This window comes from Hemibagrus wyckioides, linkage group LG07 (genome assembly GCF_019097595.1).
Source record: "Hemibagrus wyckioides isolate EC202008001 linkage group LG07, SWU_Hwy_1.0, whole genome shotgun sequence".
Classification (NCBI taxonomy): Eukaryota; Metazoa; Chordata; class Actinopteri; order Siluriformes; family Bagridae; genus Hemibagrus; species Hemibagrus wyckioides.
Window position 1 is genome coordinate 3,652,179 of NC_080716.1, and position 24,322 is coordinate 3,676,500.

General features: G+C 39.4%; 1 protein-coding gene across 2 annotated transcripts in view; it reads right to left on the reverse strand.

The window, feature by feature from the left end:
* LOC131355970 (uncharacterized) overlaps positions 1–24,322 on the reverse strand; it is a 131,005-nt gene that overhangs the window by 86,050 nt on the left and 20,633 nt on the right. Inside the window, exon 1 of one of the 2 annotated variants that reach the window (XM_058394646.1) lies at positions 13,418–13,559. The exons of the other annotated variant lie outside the window; for it this stretch is intronic. The gene's annotated coding sequence lies outside the window, so the exon portion shown is untranslated. Of the gene's footprint in view, positions 1–13,417; positions 13,560–24,322 lie in introns of those variants that run through there. 2 annotated transcript variants of the gene reach the window in all.

Sequence of the window (24,322 nt, forward strand, 5' to 3'; positions counted from 1 at the left end):
TAGTAGTTCAATGCATGCTCATTTTATTGGCAGCACTTGCTGGTAGGTGGCTGTTCAGCTGACAAGGACACCTGGTTAACTGGCTGGAGGCGAACACTGAGCTAGCATATTGATGCTGTCAAGTCGACCGAACATGTCTACCATGCCCAGTGTGTGTGTGTGTGTGTGTGTGTGTGTGTGTGTGTATGTGTGTGTGATGTGACGATCCTTTCAGTGTATGATTCTCCTGAGGCAGTTAAATAAAAGTGTAGGTCTATAGGGTGTGACTGTATGACAGCATGTAGTTAGTAAAGTGCTGTTATTACAGATAGGCTTCTGTTTCAACTGATATGTAAGTGTGTGTGTGTGTGTGTTTGTGTGTATGTGTGTGTGTGCATGCACAGACATAAGAACATCTGATTGCTTTAAGAACATTTCACACTGCTTTCTCCAGCTTCTTTTACACCCTCCGGACATCTTGAGTATCTCAGTGAACTGATTAATTGGGGCCATAAATATCTTAATTAATTTTTCCCTTCCCTGGGCCCCAGATTCAAACGATCTCCTGGTTCATTAGTATTGGAGGCAGATCCTTGCCATTGATCCGTAGTGCAGTGAAGGCTGTCACCAACTTAACGAGACTGCAAATTTTAATTACGTATCGCCTTTTCTTGCTGTCTACTCCCTCGACCTCTGGATAAATACTTTCTCATGAAAAGATTTTGAATCTAAATCTAAAGCAGAAAATATATTTTTTATAATTATATATATTTATAATTTTTTTGTCCCCATATATATATATGTGTGTGTGTGTGTGTGTGTGTGTATGTTATAATAAGTAATATGAATGCTCACCTTTCATTAGCATTAAAAAGACTTTTTAATATTTCTCTTGTGCATTTAAGCACATAACAGGTCTAGAGTTGATTTTAAGAGTGTGGCTTTTGGAATCTGTTGCAGATAACTCTCAATAATGTTATCCAAAGAGCTGTCGCTGTGAGTGAAGCAAGCTAAACAAACCCAAGGATGGCCAAAGTGAGTGGATACATAACCATTCCACCTTCTGGGAATGATTTCCTCTAGATTTTGCAGGATGTCTGTGGGGATTTTTGGTCATCTGAGGTCAGGAACTTATGTTACTGAGGAGGTCTGGGGTTCAGTCAGTGTTCCAGTTCATTTAATAGGTATTCAATGGGGTTGAGCTCAGGGGTTTGTGAAGGACACTCAAGTTCTTTGAGCTTCTTCAACCTTGGTTTTCATATTGGACACATTTGCCCAGTGTTCCCAACCCTCCTGAAGCACTGGTCTTGGTTTCAAAACTTACTCGATTCTATCAAACCCCTCCCATGGACAGAACAACCATACCTTCACCTGAACTCTTCCCTTTCGTGTCCCACAGCATTCTCCTGCTATTAATAATGTCGTAATTGACTAAAACACATATACACATTACTTTCCAAACAAATTCGGACATGGGTATGAGTTGTGTTCACATTCTGGGGAATCACGCCACAGTTCCACTGTAACCAAACTATTTCTACAGGTCGTTTGAGGTTTGGTACCATGCTGCTTCCTGGTCCACCAATGTTCCTGTGAACTGCGCTCTGTTGTGGAATATACTGCCAGTCTGAAGCCTCCTATATCAACAGGGAGCAGGGAAAGGGAAATTTTGTAAAGATAAATTTTGGGGGGAAGAACAGCATATAGCGTGACGGTTAGATGTCCGCATACTTTTGGTCATTTTGTGTATTTATCAACCTGACACTAAATAAACACTATGAAGGTACACTTCTTTTTAATATAAACTTTGCCACAGGGTTTCACCTAACTGCGGATCGATTCTGCTATACGGTCAGATGTGCAGCCTGCGGGACAAACACAGAATACTTCCATTAACAGACTCGTTCATTCATCCTTAGTAAATGCCTCGTCAGGAGTGTGGCAGTTTCTATGAGGCTACTGGTTTGTTTCTCTTTTGGGATTATGTTAGCGATAAAATTTAGAAAATATTGTGAAATTTTAAGGAAGTGTCCAAAATCCATATATAATATGGACAGTGCTGGATACCTGGTTTCGACCCTGCACACTTTATCCAAATACAGAAAGTGTCAGTGTGTTAACACACACTCCTAATACACACTTAAAATAAAAGAAAAATTCCCCTACATTTCAAAACATAAAAAGAATACGCAAACCAGCATGCATTATCATTCTAGGTAAATTCCTCCCACGCTTGACACTGATGTGTAAATAAACCTTCCTCTGCCGTTCTTTTACCTTTCCTGCCGCAATGCTCCGGGGAAGGCCGTCCCAGACCAAAGGAGCAGGAGAGAAGAAAGCTGACTCTCACTTCTTTATTGCCACACTCAGAGGGGAAAAAGGAGCAATTCTTTCTACAAATATGCACAAAGTAAAAAGTCACACAAAATGACAGGCGTTCCCTGCTGTGAGACTAGCAGCAAAGCTGGAGTGCAGAAATGACTTGGGGAAACACAAGCGTCTTCACCTCATAAAGTCCTTAATGCAAAACAGGAGCACTAAGAGTCAGGATGGAGGAGAGAATTCAAAACTTGTGGGTTCTCACAAAATCCGTTTTTAACGATGAGAATTCATCCTCGCCCAATTCTACTAGGTGAAGTGATCTGTATGCTGTAACAGTCAGATATTTCTAGGCAAGGAGAAAAAAATCCCAGGGTTTGGATCAGGACACAGCAGAAACAGGCATAAATTAAACCAAGAGCAAGAATGAAATATAGTACGAGATTGAAAGAGAGAACGAAAAAGACAGCGTGTGTTTATAATCCTGATGAATTTCTTGTTTTTATTTATTTATTTATTATAAAGTACTGAGAATTTGTTCACTTCAGACTAGCCTCGGTTTAATATCTGAATATAAATGAATAATTTAAAGCAGAGTCCTCTGTCTATGACAACGCCAGTGAGGAGCACATGAAGAAGCAGGCTATGATCACAAAATGAACAATCTCTAAATCTCTAATGTTCACATAAAGGGCTGCTGAAAATGAAATGCTAATGTTTGCGTAGAAATAAAAACATTTGCACATGCACGATAAGATGAAGCAGGAGATTTTCTGAGAATGGCAAGATCATACAGCAAATAATATTAGACTGATATTAGCGGTGGTCATATTGATTCCTCATGCATATTCGTTGTCTGATTCTGATTCCTCCAGTGACATTTTGCAAAAGTTACATCGTTACACCACTAGTTGCCATCAGCGAGTGTCTTTCTAGGACCATTTCACTTGCTCAGTACGTTTGTCCAACAGACAAAGAGAAAGTCTGGCTGACTTTTTCAATAGTTCTTAAGAAAGACATGTCAGTCAGCTTCAGTGGTCACCAATGAGGATACGAATGCAATTTAAAGGGAAAAAAATCATTGATTTCATAAATTTTTCGTTCATTCATTTTATTTTGTTCACAAACACCAATTACCAGTTTATTCAAACCAAAACAACAATTATCCAGTTTGTTTATTTTGTTAACAAACAACAATTACAAGTTTGTCTGTTTTTGTTCACAAACGACAATTACCAGTTAATTGATTACGTTCATAAACAACAATTATCAAGCATGGTTTTTTTTGTTTTTTGTTTTTTTTTTGTTTGTTTTTTTGTTCAATTACCAATGAATAACAATTACCAGTTCGTTCATGAAGGAAAATTAACTAGTTTGTAGTTTCGAATTCTTTTCATAGGAAAGTTCACAAACAACAGTTACCTAGTATGTTCTTTTCTTTACTGAAGTGCAAGTACTAGTTTGCTCAGAATCAGAAGGTCTATCACTTTTCTTCAGACTAAAAGTAAGCATAAGCGAAAAGTAGGTGGGACTTGAGTGAGAGAAAAATATGAGTCAGTGCATGGAATTGAGCAAGAACAATTTGTACACTTGAAAGGTTCAGTCAAAACACTGATTCATTCACGAGGAAGACATCACCAGACATCCAAAATGTTACCCAAGAACTTGTTATGAGTTTTAATGTTTGTTCTTGCTGTTAGTTGGCTACAGTTAGAACTGTGATCGGGTATTAAATGGTAACTGCTTAGGCCTAGGCCTAAAAACTAGCTTAATCCAATATGAAATAACAAGCTAGTACAACAAGCATTGTTATTCTTAATCCAACAAACATTAATCAACTACCTAGATAAATATTTCCAGAAATGAGGTAAACCAAAACATCTATAGTTGTTACTTAAGCTTCTTATGAATAGAAAAGCAAAAAGGTGTCACAGTAGCGTCAGTGTACTTTAACCACCTTTTCTTAGCATCATGGTGAGTCCAAAAGTATGTTTGGGCAGTAGCTTAGCTATTTTAGATGATGAGTGGTTCGTAGCGCATTACCGTTGTAAAGTAGCTTCAACAACACTAAACGTCTTATAGTCAACTAAGCTGTCAGGAGGATTGCAAAGACATTTATAGAAATTACACCTGATACACATCTAGTGAGGCTTTCTTCTCTTTCTGCATCAGTGGCTCTCAACATCAAAAAGCTATCAGATCCTTTCAATAGAGTGGCTGACATTTTGCAGAAGGACCCCCAGAATCTTGGACTCTTGCTTCCCATGGCACTCTCTCTCTCTCTCTCTCTCTCTCTCTCTCTCTCTGTGTGGTCGTGTGTGTGTATATGTGTAAACTTCACATGCCTACATATCCACCGTTCCTTCAGTCTCTCATGCTAATAATACGTTAACTTTTTATGTACAGAATCAAGGTTGCATCATGAGTTGAAAATTTGTTCTTTCCTTGTTCCTCTACAACACCCTTTTTCCATTTTTTCCCTACAAAGAAGGAAAACCTGTCAGAAAAGCATATCTACTTCAATCTTTCTATCTCTCTCCTTCTGTGTTTATCTTTTACTTTACCTTTCAAGGGCAAACCTGCAGTGCAAGGCACAGGGAGACAAGCCGGAGATATTTTCAAGTCGAATGAATCCCAATCGAACAAGGTTAGTGGTGGAATTTTCATATTTCCACCACTAAAAGCTTTCAGCGGCTGACAAAAGCCTCGACATGAAACAGACAGAATAATGACACCCAGTCATTTCCTTTAAAATGTTTGACTCAGTTTCTGGTTTAACTACACTCTTATATTATTAGTCTCCAGTTCGTATTGTTGCTGGCTCTGATGTGGAAGAAAGCGATGTTTCTATAGGATATGTACTATGTAACAGACACAAATCAATGGACTTTAGCTGGCTCTGCTTGATATTCTTGCTCGGTTCCCTGAAGGCAATCTGATGTGTCATTTTCCGAAGTAAACCCATTCAACGTGTCTTATTTGCTCTCTTTCACCCAACTATGGCACAGTGTAATGTTCATAATATGCTTCTGGGAACCAAAATGAATCGAGGTGTCATGTGTGCTAGCAGGCTCCGTGTAAAATTGGTTTTGGCGGCTCCTTCACATAGACCTCAAAACCAAGGATACAGGAATGATAGCAAAATACTACCCCTGTGATTCATTAGGTTAAAATTCATCTTTTGTTGGACATCATAGAAACACTTCGTGATTAATCTGATGCTTTTCAAAACCTGTACTATAGTACTATCCTTCCATAGAGTAAGCCAGGGGTGTCAAATCTTATTCAAAAAAGGCCGGTGTGGGTACAGGTTTTCATTCCAACCAATCAGAAGCCACACCTGAGAAGATCAAGATCAACTGATTAAATAGGTGGAATCAGGTGTGGCTCCTGCTTGATTGGAATGAAAACCTGCAGCCACACCGGCCCTTTGCGGATAACACTGGACATGCCCGGAGTAAGCAGAAACAGTACGGATTCTCAGTACGTGAACAATACATAGATGACTTTCTGCTTCTGCATTGATTCTGCAGTATGGCACCATACTGGTACAGATACTGTACTACTTGCCAAGCAGATACTATTGCAGTACTTGATCAAAGCTACGTGATGTAAGATTTTGGTTGAAAAATTCAATTGCAAGTAGTACACCTAAATAGTACTGACACTAATTGTGTAGTTACATACACATACAAGTATATATTCTGCAACTCATGATTGTTCAGTATTATAAAAGTTGCAGTGCTTTGAGAATACAATAACTTTACTGTGTGTATCACAGTGACTGTCTGTGCCGTTTACTCCATGCCAGATGAAAGAGTAAAAACCTCTCAACATGAGCTTGTCTTTTATCTTCCGCCTGTCGGGTTGTATCTTGCTGCGATTGTCTTTCAATCTCATCATGCCCGTGCGTTGCAGACAACATGATATAACATGCTCATGCTTCCAGATCATAAACAGCACATAAATTTTAGAACATACTAGTCGCCTAACGTTAGCTAACTCTTGTCTCTCTCTCTCATTCTATCTCCGGATTGGTTGCAGGCTCCTGCCAGACAATATGTAGCCTTCTTTTATGGATGTACCAAGTATTGATGTTAGCATGCTAATTACCCACACCAGAGCATCAGCTGAGAAGATCACACAAATCACCCCCTTAATAAGGTACTATATCAGTACCTCTGGTCACTAACTAACTATGATGAGTTTATTTATAACTTAACAACTATGTAACAGAGGCATGATGACTTGTTGGGATGAATGTTGGATTCCTCCACTTTCTATGCACAGAGATGGCATGTTCTTTAAAAACCCCTGTTGTCTGGTATTTTTCTCTGGGTACTCTGGATTACTCCAAAAGTCTAAAGACATGCTAATAGGCCTTTCTAAAAATGTCCATAGTCCGTAATGGTGTGTACAGTTGTTCTACACTGGACTAGCACTATGCCTAACGTGTCCCCGACCTTGTGTCTTGTGTCCCCCCGGGATAGACTACAGGCCTTCTGCAATGCTGTATAGGATATGTAGTTCAGAAAATGAATGGATTGACTACTGGGTAAAAATAGGACATATTTGTGGACTATGACCTTTATTCACCTTCATTTGACACCCACATTATCTCCTCATCATGGCACCTATTAGTGGGTGGGATATATTAGGCAGCAAGTGAACATTTTGTCCTCAAAGTTGAGTGTTAATAGCAGGAAAAACTGGCAAGCGTAAGGATTTGAGCAAGTTTGACAAGGGCCAAATTGTGATGGCTAGACCACTGAATCAGAGCATCTCCAAAACTGCAGCTCTTATGGGGTGTTCCCGGTCTGCAGTGGTCAGTATCTATCAAAAGTGGTCCAAGGAAGGAACAGTGGTGAACTGGCGACAGGGTCATGTGCAGCCAAAGCTTATTGCTTCACGTTGGGAGAGAAGGTTGGCCCGTGTGATCCGATCCAACAGATGAGCTACTGTTTCTCAAATTTAAGAAGTTAATGCTGATTCTGATAGAACCATATTCTGATAGGTATCAGAATACACGATGCATAGTAGTTTGTTGCTTATGGGGCTGCATAGCCTCAGGCCAGTCAGGGTGCCCATGCTGACCCCTGTGCACTGCTGAAAGCAGCAACAATGGGCATGTGAGCATCGGAACTAGACCACGGGGCAATGGAAGAAGGTGGCCTGGTCTGATGAATAACGTTTTCTTTTACATCATGTGGATGGCTGGGTTTGTGTGTCTCTTACCTGGGGAATAAATGGCACCAGGACGCACTATGGGAAGAAGACAAGGGCAATGTTCTGCCGGGAAACCGGGTCGTGCCATCCATGTGGATGTTACTTTGACATGTACCACCTATCTAAGCATTGTTGCAGACCATGTACATGGAAACGAAATTCCCTGATGACTGTGGCCTCGTTTAGCAGAATAATGCGCCGTGCCACAACACAAAAATGGTTCACGAGTTTGAGGTGTTGACTTGGCCTCCAAATTCCCCAGATCTCAATCCAATCCCAATCTGTGGGATGTACTAGACAAACAAGTCTGATCCATGGAGGCCCCACCTCACAACTCACTTGGTGCCAGATACCACAGCACACCTTCAGGGATCTAGTGGAGTCTATGCCTCTTCGGGTCAGGGCTGTTTTGGCAGCAGAAGGGGGACCAACACAATATTAGGCAGGTGGTCATAATTGTAATGCCTGATCAGTGTAATATAACCTTCTTTTATACTTGAAACGGTGTACAGTTTACCACCAATTCTGCCCCTGACCCTGGTCCTTTTGCAGGATTGCCAGGGTGACTCATCAAGCCAAGCATCATATTCCATTACATTATGTTGAGTTTTTCATCTCCCCTCAATAATAATGATTTTAATTAGAATAACAAATACCTACTTCCTATTGATTTCAGCCAAGTTCTTTTCTAATTGGCATGTTGTTTCAAGAGCTGAAATATCATACATCATATCATGCTTTTAAACAATGTTTAAGGAGTATCACATAAACTTGGTCAATACCAAGTCATGGTAGGTCAAACAGTCTGGCGTATTTTACAGCTATGCCTTGTGTTTACACACTGATATATACTCTTACAGTTTTCCAGTGTAATCGCAGAACTTCTGGATGATTCTGGAAGGTTTTCTTTAATCTACACAGAAAGTCACTCAGCAAGGTTTGCTTTTTTCTCTCGATATAAGCGTAAAGTTGTGTGCCACCGTATCACAAAGGCATTCAAGCTTCAAGTTTTTAATCCCCCAAGTCACAGAGCCCCTTCCCCATCTCTCTCTCTCTCTCTCTCTCTCTCTCTCTCTCTTTAGTATTCTGTTGACTCATCTGATTTGTAATTCTAATGACATTTCCCTAATATCAGATAAATGTGTTTTTTTCTTAAATATGCTTCAATTTGTTTTCTATTTCTAATTTCCTTTCTCCCTGAAAGAACTGCATTATGGTTTCAGGCCCATGTTTGAAGTTGATTTAATGCCAAAATTGCATACATCTGTGTTCAAGCCTCAGACATAACTACAGACTTAAGCTTTCTTCAAATGTTACGTGAGAATTACATACACAGGGTGGAACAAAGAATGACAGTAACATAAATACACTGTTACATTGAAAATTATATTTTTCACAAGCAAAAATTAGGGAATGAAATTTTAGGGGAAAATATTAAATATTTTTGTTAACTAAAGTTATAGTGTTGTATCTTTTAAAAATAATCAAAAAGTGTAGCTGATTTTTATTCAAGAAAAAAACGGGACAATGGATGAGACAATATTTTAATCAGGGACTATGCTTATCTGGAGGACTGAATTGTTTATGAATACATTTTTAATAGACTTCATGAAGTTATATAGCATTTTCCTGGAGAGTGCAGTAAACAAACAAAACAAAAACACTGAGATTTACGTTGTTTACTTTTGACAAAGCATGATAAAATAGCTTATATCTGACATTCACAATACATTTCAATTTCATAGATTTGCTTGTAGCCTGTCAGTGTCCTGTTTAGAAAAAGTACTGGATCAAGTACTTTATTAGCTGCCAGATAACAAGTAAAGAGTATATTTTGTTAAAGCAGAATGTGCCATATGTAATGTCATAACCACTAGGAAATATGGTACTAGGATTTTGCAATTTTGTGATTGCTGAATGAAAGCAAATTACAGCAGATTTTCTGCAGATTTGGGCAGAGACGCATTGTGTGACATGGGCTTAACCCATTTTTGAATATGCCTAACTGTCCTTACATAAATATTGATGTATTTTTTTTAAATCCACAGCTCTGAAAATACATTAATACCATTTCAAATGCTTAGTATTTCTCAATGCGCATGAGTAAAATAGGTAAAGAAGGGGAAAAAAAGACAAACCAGACCATAAGAGTACATTGTTACTTATTTGAGCTAATGCTGTAGGTTAGTTCTTCTTCATCGCTGGTTATTAGGAACACTCCATGCTTTTATACTGTAGAATATTAATTGGACTGCGCCCCCGGGCAGATTCCAGCCGACGATGGTACAGTAGACGTAGTTAGTTCAGTGTCATGAGACACGCTAACAGCTTGCTGGTTTTATTTAGCGGGTTTTTATTTCTTTAGTGGCTTTATTTGGGAACAGATTTAGGAATTTAGTTTGCTCCCCGTTGTACAAAATTGAGATACATTTGCTTGATGTTCCATGGTAGAGCTATGGGGCATACTCCAATAAACTGGTTGCTTGGCTTTTTATTAGTTGGATTTCAGTACAGATTTAGAGCTTAATATGGACTCAAGTTCCGACATTGTTGCGTTATGTAGAAGATAAATTCATTTTTATGTCAGGGGGAGTTGTAGAATGCATTTATTCTGATGATGTACTCTCAAGACTATTTTCCTGAAGCAATATTTCAGTGCTAGTTTTAGCAATAGCATGTCAGATGCCTAGTTACCCCTACGCCGTGCTATGAGATGACATACTATTTGGGGTTTGGAGAGGTCACATTTTGAGGACGTGTTGCAGAAGGGTGCGGTTGAAGGGTTGTGCAAGAGCACAGGAAAGTCTGGTTCAGCTCCAGAGAGAAGCAGACAGTGTCACAGATGTCTAAGAGGTTAAACAGACCTCCTCTCTTTTCCCTTTCCCCTTCATATCCATGCGCTCCCTGGTCCCCTTACTACTCCCGCCATCTCAACAGCTGCTCAAGGTCATGATGCAAAGACAGCAATTTTAAACCCAGAGTAAAGGGCAGGCAGCAGTCGCCCCAGGTAGACAAAGAGTAGTTGCTTGTTATTTAAATGTACTGAAAAAGAGCAGAGGAAGTGTAGTGCAGTAATGTGTAGGAGGCCATGACAGCAGAATATAAGACAGCAAAAATTTTGGAGGACTTTCCAAAGAGAAGAATCCCTTTGTCTAACCACCACAGAGGAAAAGAACTGCATTATAATCCTACATGTCTTCTTCTTTTATCAGTTTTAGTGATTCCTCAACCAACGTAGCACTGAGACAGGTATCCAGGAATTTAAAACTGCACTACGTATACACAAATTTGACTTCCTCCTGCCCAAGCCCAGGCTTCAACTTCAGAAAAAACATGCTCCACTGTAACAACACTATTCATTCAATGCATTCAGAGCGTTGCGGGTCAAAGACGCTTATAATTGAATCCATTTTTCTGAAGATAGGTCAGACATATAACGACACCAAGGCAATCACAGTAAGTCAACTTTGAGATCATAATGAGTTTCTGCTATTTTAGAAGCACTTAGTTAATCACAGAAACATCCGGAAGTTGAAGCAGTATTTGAATTAGGTTACGTTGTTTCATTGTAGTGTGCAAACTCTTACCTTCTTTTCCATAATGCAAGACTTTTTTTCTTTTTTTTTTTAACTCCGCTTCATTTGATTTTGGTTTTCTATGGCTATGGGGTCCTAGACATCAAATAAATTTCATGGACCTTGCATTATGAACATAGAGCTTTTTGTTACTTAGTTCGTCTTCTTGTATTCTGCATTAAACCCATACAATCCAAGTGACCAGCCAAACAGGCAGGCAAAATAACCATAACAAATGCTTTTTATATTGGTAGTTGTGATTTCCATCAAGATAATGAAAGAAATAAAAATCACAGACCCCCTAGCGATGCTTAACACAACCTATTTTGAGAACCGGTGCTCTATGGAATATTAAAAGAGAGTTGCTCAGATATATAAAATAATAAGGAATAGAAGTATTAAACCTCATCTTTCATCTCTTTCTATTCTAAGCAGTCGAGGCATTAATGTTACCTACTAGCCTTCCATTAAGAATCTCAGGAGTCTGCTTTTTGCCATTTCTATTTATCTATCCTTACATTACTTTATCACTCATTTATCCCCTGCCATCATCTCTCCTACTCCAGGGTATTAGCCATTCAAAGATCTCTCAGTGGCACTGAGAGTAAGTTATCACTTCATCTCTCTCTCTCTCTCTCTCTCTCTCTCTCAGCCCACTCTATCTGTATACCTCCTTAATCTTTCAGCTCAGAGTGAAGTGAGAATTAGTTTCTCATTCTCACTTATCAATCCCTCACACATTTCCCTTCTAACTTGTTATTGTCGTGCTATCCTCTCTGCCTCATTTACCTGCTCACACTTTTCCTTTTGTGCTCCTCTGTTTTTTTTTTCAGTTATTTCTTTTCATTTTGCCTCTTTTTTCTTTCTTCACTTTGCATTTCTGCCGTGATATAGCACACCCACACATTGGTTACATGTCTTTTAACTAAATGACTAGCCCTTCTTACTTGCTTGCTAACTTTTGGTGCATTGTTTAGAAATAATCTTCATGCTGTTTATTTAGGTAATAAACTTCCAGGAACAAGTGTATTTGTAATAAAATCATGTGACACTTTAATTGCACACAGGTCCAGTAGACTAAATAGACACACAGCTCCAATTGACTAAATAAATGACATCTAACAGCAACAGTACTAATTTAGGGGCTTCAGAACAGTAGGGATGAATACTTATGCAATCTTAACTCATAAGTTTTCATTTCGATGGCTTTGCCTAGAACTAAACACAAAAACATTAAGGCATTAGTCAGAGAAGCAACAGTGAGGCCAATTGTAACTCATGATACTACCACCAGCATGCTTCACTGTAGAAAGTTTTTGCTTTGTAAATAATTTTGCTTTAACTTATTTGTTTATCCTCTCACTTTAGTATTATGGGCTATTTTCTTAAGCTTTATAGGATAAAATCCTGTAATATTTCATTTCGGTTTCAGACTGTAATGCTACAAATTTTGGAAAAGCTCAAAGGGGGTTGAATACTTATGCACACTTCTGTCTGGTCACAATTTTCGTTTTACCATTTCTTTATAAATTCTCTCTCTGTTTCTCTCTCTCTCGCTCACTTTCTTTATCCAGGACTCTTGGGTCCAAAGTATCAGTCCATATTAACCCCTCTGTCAGGCAGCTCTCTGTTATTTTGTCAGATCTCTAGAAAAGCACCATCCTGCGGACAAAAAAATCCATCACATAGTACATAGTGCAAAGAAGAACAAAGGAGATGGTGCTGCTGAACTTGAAAAACTCTCTGTTCAAAGGGGAACAAAAACATCTTTTATTATGCCTATATCATAAAAGTCTTGTTTAACACTTGTGCTAAAACAAAACAAAACAAAAGCAGTGTTTTGTCTGCCTTTGTTTCGGGTTTGTTTGTCTGTTTTGACTCAAATGAAGGCAGAAGACAGTGACGTTGACTTTTCCTTGATGAATGCATATGCAGAACGAATACACAATGTACTCAGTTGCAGGTGCAACCCTAAACCCAGACCCCCACCCCCCCGCCAACACACACACACACACACACACACTCACATAAACAGATAAAGAAAAAGGGAGAGAGAGCATTAGAGGAATGCTAGAGAGATTGGGGAAAGAGGATGAGACACAGATTAAAGCAAGGAAGCACACGAACATAGAGGCCAACGGACAGAGGGAATGAGATGAAGATTAGTACGGCAGGGATAAACAGATAAGGAGACCTAGTTAGACAAGTAGCGATTGGCAAGCGATAAATCGTAATCCCCTTCGTCTTTATGTTAAGTAAAGCACCACGAGGCACAGAAGCAATCATGCGTGTCTACTTTGATTTGTGTATGCACATACCTCATTTAACTCCAGACATCATGTGATTTCATGCACACAGTTTAGGCCTGTAATTAAAACCATTAATTCCAGCCATGTGAAATCATAAGGAACACAAGGGAGCCCGTGTCTGCCTTTTCTCTGCATGGCCATGATTGAAGTGCTCGTCACATTAATCACAACATTCCGAATTTCTGAAAATGGAGAGCACAAAAAAAGGCACCGTTGAATATATCACGGCGTTGCACTGAGGTAGTGAGTCATGTGCGAACTGCTTTCTTTATCATAGCAAGGCACAAGCGAGGCTAAGTAAAAGCTGCTGATTAGAGAGAGAGAGAGAGAGAGAGAGAGAGAGAGGAGGGAGCTGTTATATAATACAAGCCCAAGCACATTGAGATTATAGCCAAACCTGTGTAGGATCTAGCCGGTGGGTAGTCTTGTGTGCATTGAGATTGCATCTGCTTTTCTCTCCAGATAGGCGTATTTATTAAAAAAAAAAAAATATGATATGCGCTAGGGATTTTGAAACCAATCTAAGGCCATTATTCACCTTAAAATTATTCAACAGTCAAATTCCACTTAAAGGTGGAACCACTTCCCATTTATATTCCCATACAGAGAGAAAAAAGGAGAAGTGAGAAAACAAACCTGCAGTGTTAAAGAAAGTTTCTGGCTCCCGAGAGCAATGGAGTGGGTAATGCGTTTGTGTAAGAGAACCAGTGCAGCATGCATGATCTAAGCAATTAACCTGAATCTCTCTGGTGAAATCTCCAGCTGTGCGAGCAGGCCGCGTGTAAAGACGCAACCTACGTCTCCAAAGTCTCCATGGCTAAGGGCATCTGCCAGGCAAATCAGCAAAGCAATGTAATCACGTTTCAAACTGAGCTAATCACTTCAGCCTAATTTACCGTGGCTTCAATAAAAAAAATCTTATACGTTAGTGTAGAGGAATATAAAGAAAAGGACAGTGTGGCGAACAAAATGAGAGAGGAAGTGTAAAGACTCTGCGAAGAGAAACAAAATGAATGAAAGGCGTGTGCACCTCAGAAAAGTCATGGTCCCAGCGCACTAATTCAATCTCTGGCATGCAGGTAAGGTAAGTGATTGAAGGCCTTTCCACATCCCAGCTCCTTCTCACTAATCCCTCATCCACTGCACTCCGCAAACAAAAGAGGTATAAAGAGGTCGGGAAGGAGAACACAAGGACAGGACGACAGAAAAGTGTTACATTTTTAGCACGTTTTTGGCGGCATCATTCGCAACAAATTCCTCTTTAATTAATGGCCTAAATCCTTCACACTTTAAAGCCCCTTTATAATTAACACTCAGCTCTCTCTAATTAAAACTTTTGCAATTTTACTTTCAAATCCATTAATTAAAAAAAAAACCCAAATGAGCAATGGCACGATATTGAGACCGACCTCCACTGTGTTCGTTTGCCCAAGGATAAAGGATCCTAACCAGAATGTTTACCAGAGGGATGGAATTAAAAAGAACCTCTCATTTTATCCCTTTAATGTCAACCCTTTTTTTAAATTGTCTTCTTCGCTTTTTTTTTTCCATTATGGAGACCAAAGCAAAATAAAAGTTCTGAACTTCACGCATATTGCCTCTCTTTCTGAAGAGAGTATTGAAGTGTGAAAGTAGGAAGTAAAATATGAAGAAGGTTTTTTTTCTTCAGTTTATGGTGTAGGTGAGAAAAGAGAATAAACGGTAGTAGTCTTCACTTCAACCCGACGACACTAAAATACCCAAGATGCATCAATCCATCCACCAACAATGGACGACAAACGGGCGTCGCCTCAGGCCAACAAGATAGCACGTGAGCTGTACGCTGTCTCAGAACACATTTTCACTGTGTTCCTCTTTCCGTCCTTGTCTTTCATGTTCATGGAAAGCTTGAGAAGCCAAAACTTTTCTTTTAGCAAAGAACATGGGTGGCATAAATTCAGAAACAAGTAAATGTCATCTTGCTGTATGGTGGTTCTGAAAAATTCACTCATAGAGATGTGTTATCTGTCGAGTACTATACCTGATATTTTATTATTAGTTTAATAAATCTACCATGGAAGAGAGCTAAGTAGAGTTTTCCGTCCACCACCAGTTCACCAAATGTACAAGGCACCAATATTTCATATATAATATTCATTCCTCTCTATCATTAGTTTCTATTCAGTTCCCGAATTTTGTTTCAATGTTCTCAAAGCAGCTTCTGAATGTGGATTTGATAGAAACCATACTCAAAAGAGAAGGCACCTTCTTCTCTGTGATACAGGATTACTAGCATTAAGGTAGACAGATGTAAAAGGTATAAAAGACAAACAGTAATAAGGATGAACATATTGAGTAAAGTGTGAATAACAGTCCAAGTATGAGCACATGATTGCGGCAAGGGTACTTAGGTACAAATCTACACTATCCAGGTGAGATTATCCACTGAAGCAAGGGTGAACCTTGGGTATAAACTGTTGGGAAGTGCAAATCTTTAGAGAATCCAAGCAGACGTAGAGCATCAGGATGAATCTGGCAGACAGGGACTCTGGCAAGTCTAGTTATGACAGCATAACTAAATAGAAGCCAGAAGGCAAGACAGGTATGAGGGCATTTTGGGACATCAACAACCCACCACTCATCCATCAATAAAACCAGATTGATTATGTGAATGTGGGGTGGCAGCATCCAAAACTTTCTACGTCTGTGACCCCACCAACCTTCCCCCAGATTTGCACCTTTACCAAAAAAAGCTATTACCCCAAAAAAAAACTGACTTAACAAGACCTGTTCCTTGAAGGCTGTTACATAGATGGGGGAGTTTGTAGCAAAAATCACTGCCCCTTGCTGATTTTTTTAATATATATATATATATTCATAGGTAAGGATAATTAAGTTGCCTTTACTTGTCATATACACATTACTGCACAGTGAAATTCCTTCTTCACATATCCCATCCTTGGAGGGTTGGGATCAGAGCGCAGGGTCAGCCGTGATGCAGCACCCCTGGAGCAGCCTTAACTATTTGAGCTGCCACTGCCTGTCCTGCGATGACCAGGTGTCTAATTACAGGTGTATTCCTATGTCGAGGCCAGTGTTTCTTGGGATAGGATCCAGATTCACTTCATCTCTGACAAGGATATAAAGCTGAATGGCCTTTTGATCAAAGTAGACATGGTGGATTACATATGCAATAGACCCTCAGGTACTCTTGATAAAGACCATCCATTTTCTTTACCATTTATCCTACACAGGGTGCCTGAAGCCTATACCCAGGGGACTCGGGAAACAAGGCAGGGGACGCCCTTGACAGGGTGCCAACCCATAGCAGGGCACAATCATACACACACTCATTCAAACACTACTGTCATTTTAGAGATGTCCATAAAACCTACCAAGCATGTCTTTGGACTGGGGGATGAAACCAGAGTACCAGAAGAAAACCCCTAAAGCATGAGGAATACATGCAAACTCCACACACACAAGGCAGAAGCGGGAATCAAATCCACCAACCCCAAAGGTGCAAGGCAAAGGTTCAAACAACTAAGCCATAATACCCTCAGAATAAAAACCGTTTAAGAATTTTATCCAATGTGTCCAGTGTAGTGTGGATCAGATGGTCTATTTGGTCTAATTTTCTGGTTGGAGGTTTACCTGAGGCTTGGTTATTCACTGGACCATCCAGCCAGCAAAACATTACAGCAGCCCAGTCCAAAGGTAACAAAAGTATGAAATACATTTTTCTGCATTATGTGCCAACATAAGCTCCAAACAAGAGACTGGAGTCAATAATCACACAACGTCTTTCATGGCTCTATACGTATAAGTAAGTAACTGAAAGGCCATCATGAGTTATATAATCAGAAATCTTACTTCTAGATGCCTGGGGTCCTAGTACACATACATCTGTCTTGTAGGAATGATGTAGGAGGAAGTTCATCAGTATCACATACCTCAACTTTATTAATCTGTTATCTGTCATCTGCTTTGGCTGAAACATACGGCTGTGTGTCACCAGCCTAGGAGCTGAAAGTAATCCTATATTTAAAAATAATTGTACCCACGTGTGTTGGTGGTGGTTGTCGAGGGGTGCGGGGGGTTGTAAGATGCAGTGGCCCTAGAACACCAGTCTTGTGGAACACCAAATTTTTCATAGAAATGTCACCATTAACATTTGCAAACTGGTAACAGTTCGTCATTTGATTGAACCAGGAAAGACCGAAAGAGCCCTTCTATTAAGTCCAATAAAACATTCTTGGCTGTCGGGAAAGATTTTTGCCCTCTTTTCTACAGATCTGTATTTTTTTCTTTCAATTATGCTTTTTCTTCCCACTCTCTCTCTCTCTCTCTTTCTCTGTGTGTGTTTTTTTCTCCTCCTCCCCTCTAGTCTCCAGGTGTTTTATTTTGGCCTAATGAACCAGTGTGTACCACTACAGATTTTTCTCTCATTAGGAACAAATACGCCGTAGGTCATTATTTGCAGCATGTCCTCTTATTTCTCGGTATATTAAAGAAATTTTCCACAAAAAAGGCCTGTGAAAATATTGTGTCTTTGTTCTTTAGCGGCCTCCTTCTCATTCACAGGTGAAAGGAGCATGGGAATAAACACATCAGAAGCTGCTTGGTGTACATTGAAAGCCTTCTTCTTTTCCTGATTCCAGGCAGCAGTGAGAAGCACTTTTCTGTCCTTATTATTTTTATGGAGCATTTTCCTGCATCTGATTTGATAGCTTTACAAAATTGCACACCACAGACACACCTGCAAGTTCACCATTCTTCATTTCCATCATTAACGGAGAATTGTTCATTTCAACACTAATTTTTTTTTTCATCTGTTGTCATGTGCCCGATTTCACCACCGACATGTATACTTTTGCACTTTGTCTGATCTAGTGGCCCTGGTGTCGGCAGGACGGCCTGCTGCAGGCACATTTCATTCGATTATAGCCAGTGTTGTTGTTATTGTCTCCACTAATAATAGAGCACCTCCGTCTTCCTTGTCACAAGAAGAGCCATCAATATTGGTGTCCCTCATCTCCTGCTAAGCTATGGGCCACGTTATTACCAACCAGTCAGATAGGAGGAGAAAAAGGAGGAGGAGGAGGAAAAGGAGGGTGGAGGAGGCAGACACACAGCCGAACAGACAGCAATGAGAGAAAAGGAGAGATGGATGAAGAGCCCGGGGTGGTGACAAGAGAGAGAAGGATGAGATGCAGAGGAATGTTCATGCTTTTATGTGTGTGCCTGTCTGTGCACATGCTTGTATAAGGGATGTAACGGCGATGTGCAAATCAACATTCGCTTACAAAATCTTATAAGCCACACTTAGATCTAGTTTTCTCTAGTCATAGTTGTCCAGAAGTCCTCCTACAATTATGGTGTGGGAGGAAATGGCAGTACATCTCACATCCCTATGCTAACACTTTAATAAAAATGGCTAGCCACAGACAGAGGTTCAAATCATGGGCACATTGTTTTTTTTTACCCTATTTCGTATTAATTCAATGGCAATGGCAGTACATTTAGTAATATATCACATTTATTTTGGTCAGTTGTGAGAGAGTTTACAAAAATTTACTAAATTCTAAGGAATTTCTGTATGGAGACGATTCAGTTCCCTAATTGGTGGAAAACGTCAATTATGTTAAAAAAAAAAAAGTCTATTGCTTTTCATTAGCACCACACAGAAAATGTACCACACTTCCCCAGCCTCCACTGTGTGGGATTTTGATTTTATCCTTGTTTTGAAGCTTGTTTAATTGTCAGGGTGTTACCAGACTAGTGTTATCTCACTGCTGTTGATTGCTCCAATTCACCCTTTTGTTGGATCCCACAGTCTTTTGTTGGACTTCTCACCAAAATGCTTTGTTCTGTACACAATATAACATCTTGCTTTTGGACCAATCAGCAGAGATGATGCATTTCAAAGCTTCATACTTGTCTGTTTTTCTCTAAAAACTTTCAGAGAGCAAAAAGTTTTCAGGAAATTTGATCAATGACGATCCTCTGCAGTGATTCATTGCTGTTACATCGATTTATCTCTCCTGACTTTTTTGTTAGAAATGAATAGAGTTCTCCATTGCATTGCATTTTACTTTCAACAATGCATTGCAAACATGCTACAGTTAAATGTAATCACAGTACTATTATGTGCTCAAGGCGACAGTCAGAATAAAACAGCAAAGTTTTCCAGGTGGCCTATAATTTTTTATTGCCTCATTCTTACCATTTCCTTCAGTTTCTTATTTATCCATCAGCACTGAAACTTTGCTTTTCAGTGTGGACGTTTCCCCAGAAAGTTCCCCATACTTTTGAGTACTGTATTTAAAAAAATCAGCCTTTGGTGTTTGTATTTCTTTCATCAAATGCCATGTGAGGACAGCAGTAGCTGGACTTGCTGGAGAGCAACTGTCACATGTGAGTTTTCTCAAAGAAACACGCAGAGAACAATCACAGCAAACTCTATGATACATGACAGCATCTGAGAGACAGCGAATGACAATACTTGACAGCCACGCCAACCTTCCTTTATAATTCATTATATTAGATGTTGTCAGACCGGTGTTATATTTGACGTTTATGAAACCTATTGCGTTAAATAGTATTGTCTCTGTGGAGGAAGATTAACCAAATATTGCAAGAGAGAGAGGGAGAGACTGAGAAAGAGAGAGAGAAACCCTGAAGGGTCTTCTTGCATTGGAAATCCAGGCCGCACAGTAATGCGGATGTAATTGGTGGAAACTAGCGCAAGAAGTAGAAGGAATGACCAGCTGTGAAGCAAGGTCAGAGAGCTTCCCTCTATTTTTCCCACTCTTACGATTTCCCTTTTTTTCAATCATTTCCTACCCAGACACACAATTCATGCCTACAATGGGTGAATCCTTAGCCTGCTCTTTATGACTCACTTAAGTCAGACGGCAACTTTAATCGCTTTCAGCCATGCTGGGCCCTGCAATAGACGACACCAGCAGATGGCCCCCAGTGCAGTCGAGATAAATCTGTTGGCACATTTTTAATGCTCTTTTAAACATGCCCTTGTCGAGTTCCTCTGGATTCAGAAAGTGTGCAACGTCTACATCACACGAGAGGCCATTTGCCAAGAGGAGGAGCAGCAATGAGAGGTGGATTTTACAATAGGAACGAATTGCTTTGTGATTTGCACACTACATAGTCAACCATTAAGCAGATTTGTATCAACTTTGTCACTGGGTTACATCACCAGTCATTTTGAACAGATGGAGTATTTAAATAAAGCCCAGTTTTGCAGGTGTGCCTTGCAGGTCCCCCCCTTTTTTCAAGTTAGGTTGTTTGATTCCCACATTGCTTGAATGCTCTCCTTGTGCCTCAGAGGGGTTTCTTCCCCCAGTCCAAAGACATGGATAGTAGGCTGATAGGCACCTCTGAATTGTTCACAGTGTACGAGTATGAGTGTGTGATTGTACAGGGTGTCCCTCGTGGGTGTCCCCCAATCTTGTACCCTGATCCCCCTGGAGTAGGTTCCCCATGACCCAGTGTAGGAAAAGCTCTACAGAAAATGGTTAGATGGATAGGTAGATGGATGAATGGATTTGGCCAAATGTTTGTGAATACCTGACCGTCAAATCCATTATAGGTTAAGTTCCCCTTTGCTGTTAAAATATCCTCCACTCTTCTGGGAAGGCTTTGCCCTAGATTTTGGAGTATGGCTACAGGGATTTGTGCTCATTCAGCCACAAGAGCTTTAGTAAGATCAACACTGATGTTGGGTGATGAGGCCTGTATTCATTGGGGTTGAGGACAGGGCTCTTGAGTTTTGCCACTTCAACCTTGGCAAGCCATGTCTTCATGAACCTGGCTTTGTGCTCAATTTGGGCTAGAAATGTTTAGACCTTTTAGTTCCAATAAATTGGGAATTCAAATTGAGGTGACACAAAGTTTGGTCAAGGTGCATATATGGGTACACATATGTGTACACATACTTTTGATCACGTAGTGTAAAATTCTTTTAAAGTTTTATTTTAATATATTTTGAGAACTAGAACATTAGGCCAAATCTGCGGATCATTTTTTCATTTAGCATTTAATGACAATTTTTAAGAGCCCTTCAAAGTCAACGATTTTCATCAAAAAAGGAAAACGAATTGAAATGGCTGCTCTGGTCCTCCTTCAAAGTGCCCTGGGCATTACTTCAGAATGAACCACATGACTTATTGGGTACTTCAAATTGGATAATTTGCACTCGGTCATTGACAGGAGCAGCTATTATTTCAGTACAAATATCTGAGTGGGAAAACCAAATTATTGTTGATATGATGGTGGAATCTTATTATGATCTGGGCTGAAATTTCAACTTTGACTCCAGCTTTTACCTGGGTCTAGGGAGGACGGACAATCGCCAGTTGCTGCTCCAATTGACATTTGCCTAGCTACCACTGGTTCCCCCATATACTGAAATATTTATCTACTTCACATGTTCTCTCCAATGTGATTTACTGGTAACACTAACTGGTTAAAAAAGAAAACACAAGGAGATCATTTTATGTCGCTGAATCTCAAATACAATTTCAGATGATTAATTTAGGCCATGAATGCGAGTGAATAGACTGCTTGCGAAAAGAAGGCAGATGTTTTCTTAATATATAGATAAATTGCGCACATTTACTATCACCGATTCTTTCTGCACTAGTAGTGGAGTATCCCAGCAATCTCACAGACATTATCTTGATGATTCTGTGGTGAATGTCTTGAACCAGTCAATAGCTGGAACTGTTTTTAGCTCCACCAGTACATCGTGGCTCGGCTTGCGCGTTACTCACGTGGGTACTTCATCATGGCACAGACTAAAATCCAGGATCGGGGTATTTTTTTTTACAAAGTGAGTCATGCCACATGACCTGGTTTTAGAAGGTTTGACTCATGCAAAAAAAAAAAATATCCCCTTTTTTATGGCAAAGTGGTAGAAACTGGAGAAAGGAAAGAAATGATTGCACTAATATAAGCTTTGTTGAGCATCCTGTGCTGAAATGTATTTCTTCTGCACATTTAATCCATGGCCAGGTTTCAAGAATAAGTGTTTAGAGTGGAGTTGAGTGAGGATTTAACTCTCAAACTGTGTATGTTGGTATTCAGAACTAAGACCGGATGATGTTATTTGTATTTTCAATGCATTTATATAGAAAACATAAGGCAAAATTAAATGCATACATATGACACTGTTAATTAATTCATGAAATAAATAATTAATAGTATCATCGCGTTAATGTTATTTTTCCTTCATCGAGGACAATATCTTAATGCTATACTGAATTGGTAAAATTATGCACGCTCAATCGGCTTATCCCTTAAACCGTGGGCAGGTTTTCTTCAAAGCAGATTAACAGAAACATAATTTTTATACAGAAACAGTATGGACATTTTTGTGACTGCATACCACAAGTTGTGAGCAAAATTAGCACAATATAAAAATAAATACATAAAATGTGGTGTGATGTACTGGATCGAGTGCTATTTTGTTCTAATAAAAGCCATGTTGTTACATCAAACCTAATAGTAATATATTGCCAATATATTTAGACTACATTTCTTTGTTTAAATACTGAACAAATTCGCCTCATACTGAACACAAACAGTACTGATTCTGTATGAACCGGGCCATGGGGTTCAGTACGAATGGAAGGACCTAGTTCATGAACATTATGTAGGTCGTAAACAAACTGAACAAATGACATATGACTTTCATTTAGCTCAGATGTGAGTCTTAAAAGTTTCAGCAAGAGGTGAAGGAGGCGGAGCCATGCTTTGAAGAGGATGTAGCACTTTGGAGAAGATTTATATCCTTGCATGAAGCCCATAAATCCCAATTTAAAAGACTGGGTTGTTAAGGAGCATGCCACTGGGTGGACGTCCATTACCTTTAAGTCCGAATGAAATGAATGAACTGAAAGAACTAGATGATATCAAAGTCAAAGATGATACCATAATTCACTCTACACAAAAATGTAAAATTGCCTGATGGCTATTTTTTAAATTATTGTAGCATTGAAAACGATTCCACAAATTCATGTAAAAATGTTTCTTTTTTTTTAATTGATATTCTCACTCATGATCACTCTCTCAAAGTCTCAAATGTCTTTCTAGAAAATAATTTCACCAGACTTTCTTTTTAACCTTGTCTTTTTATTCTTAACATTTAAGATGTATTGAGTGACTGAATTAATGACTACCTCATAATACCTAAAAAGACACTCACTGGCATTGTATAATGATATAACTTTCTATATGAACAAATCTTTTTTGGTAATTCAAATGATTCGACTTGGTAGAATGAATCTAATCTTTTTGGTGAATCAAATGATTCGAAAGTACCAGCTAGAAAATGAGAACTGGGACATAAACAGTTCATCCCCATAACAATAAATGAAAGGGATTTCTGTTGATCACTTAATAAGCCACACACAACTTTCCTTTCCCCGCTGCATCAAGGACACAAATTCCTGTGTCATTCTCCCTTAAACATACACATCATCATCACCATCATCAAATACCATCATGATCACAAAGGTACACGAACACATACAGTACCCACACTCTGGATAATGGTGTACCTTGCTGAGAGAGATAATGTTCGCTCTCAGCAATGGCAGGAATACCGTAAAGTTAAAAATAAACACAGAAAGGGTGTTACAAAGGCAACACTTTTTCATTTATCTCCCCCCTTTTTCCTTCATGTCCTGTGAGGCTTTATGGATTAAACTCTTTTGTTGGTGTTGCCAAAATTTCTAAATGAAATCTAGAAAGGCTGACTTAATTGGAAATGATTTGATATTTCTCCCCATGATGAAAAGGCTTAAAAAATGGGCGAGGATAGAGGAATGAGATGATGGAGAAGAAAGAAAGAGAGAGACAGAGAGAGGGAAAGGATAATGCAGGCCGTGCAAAATCCTGGCAGAGCGGTAG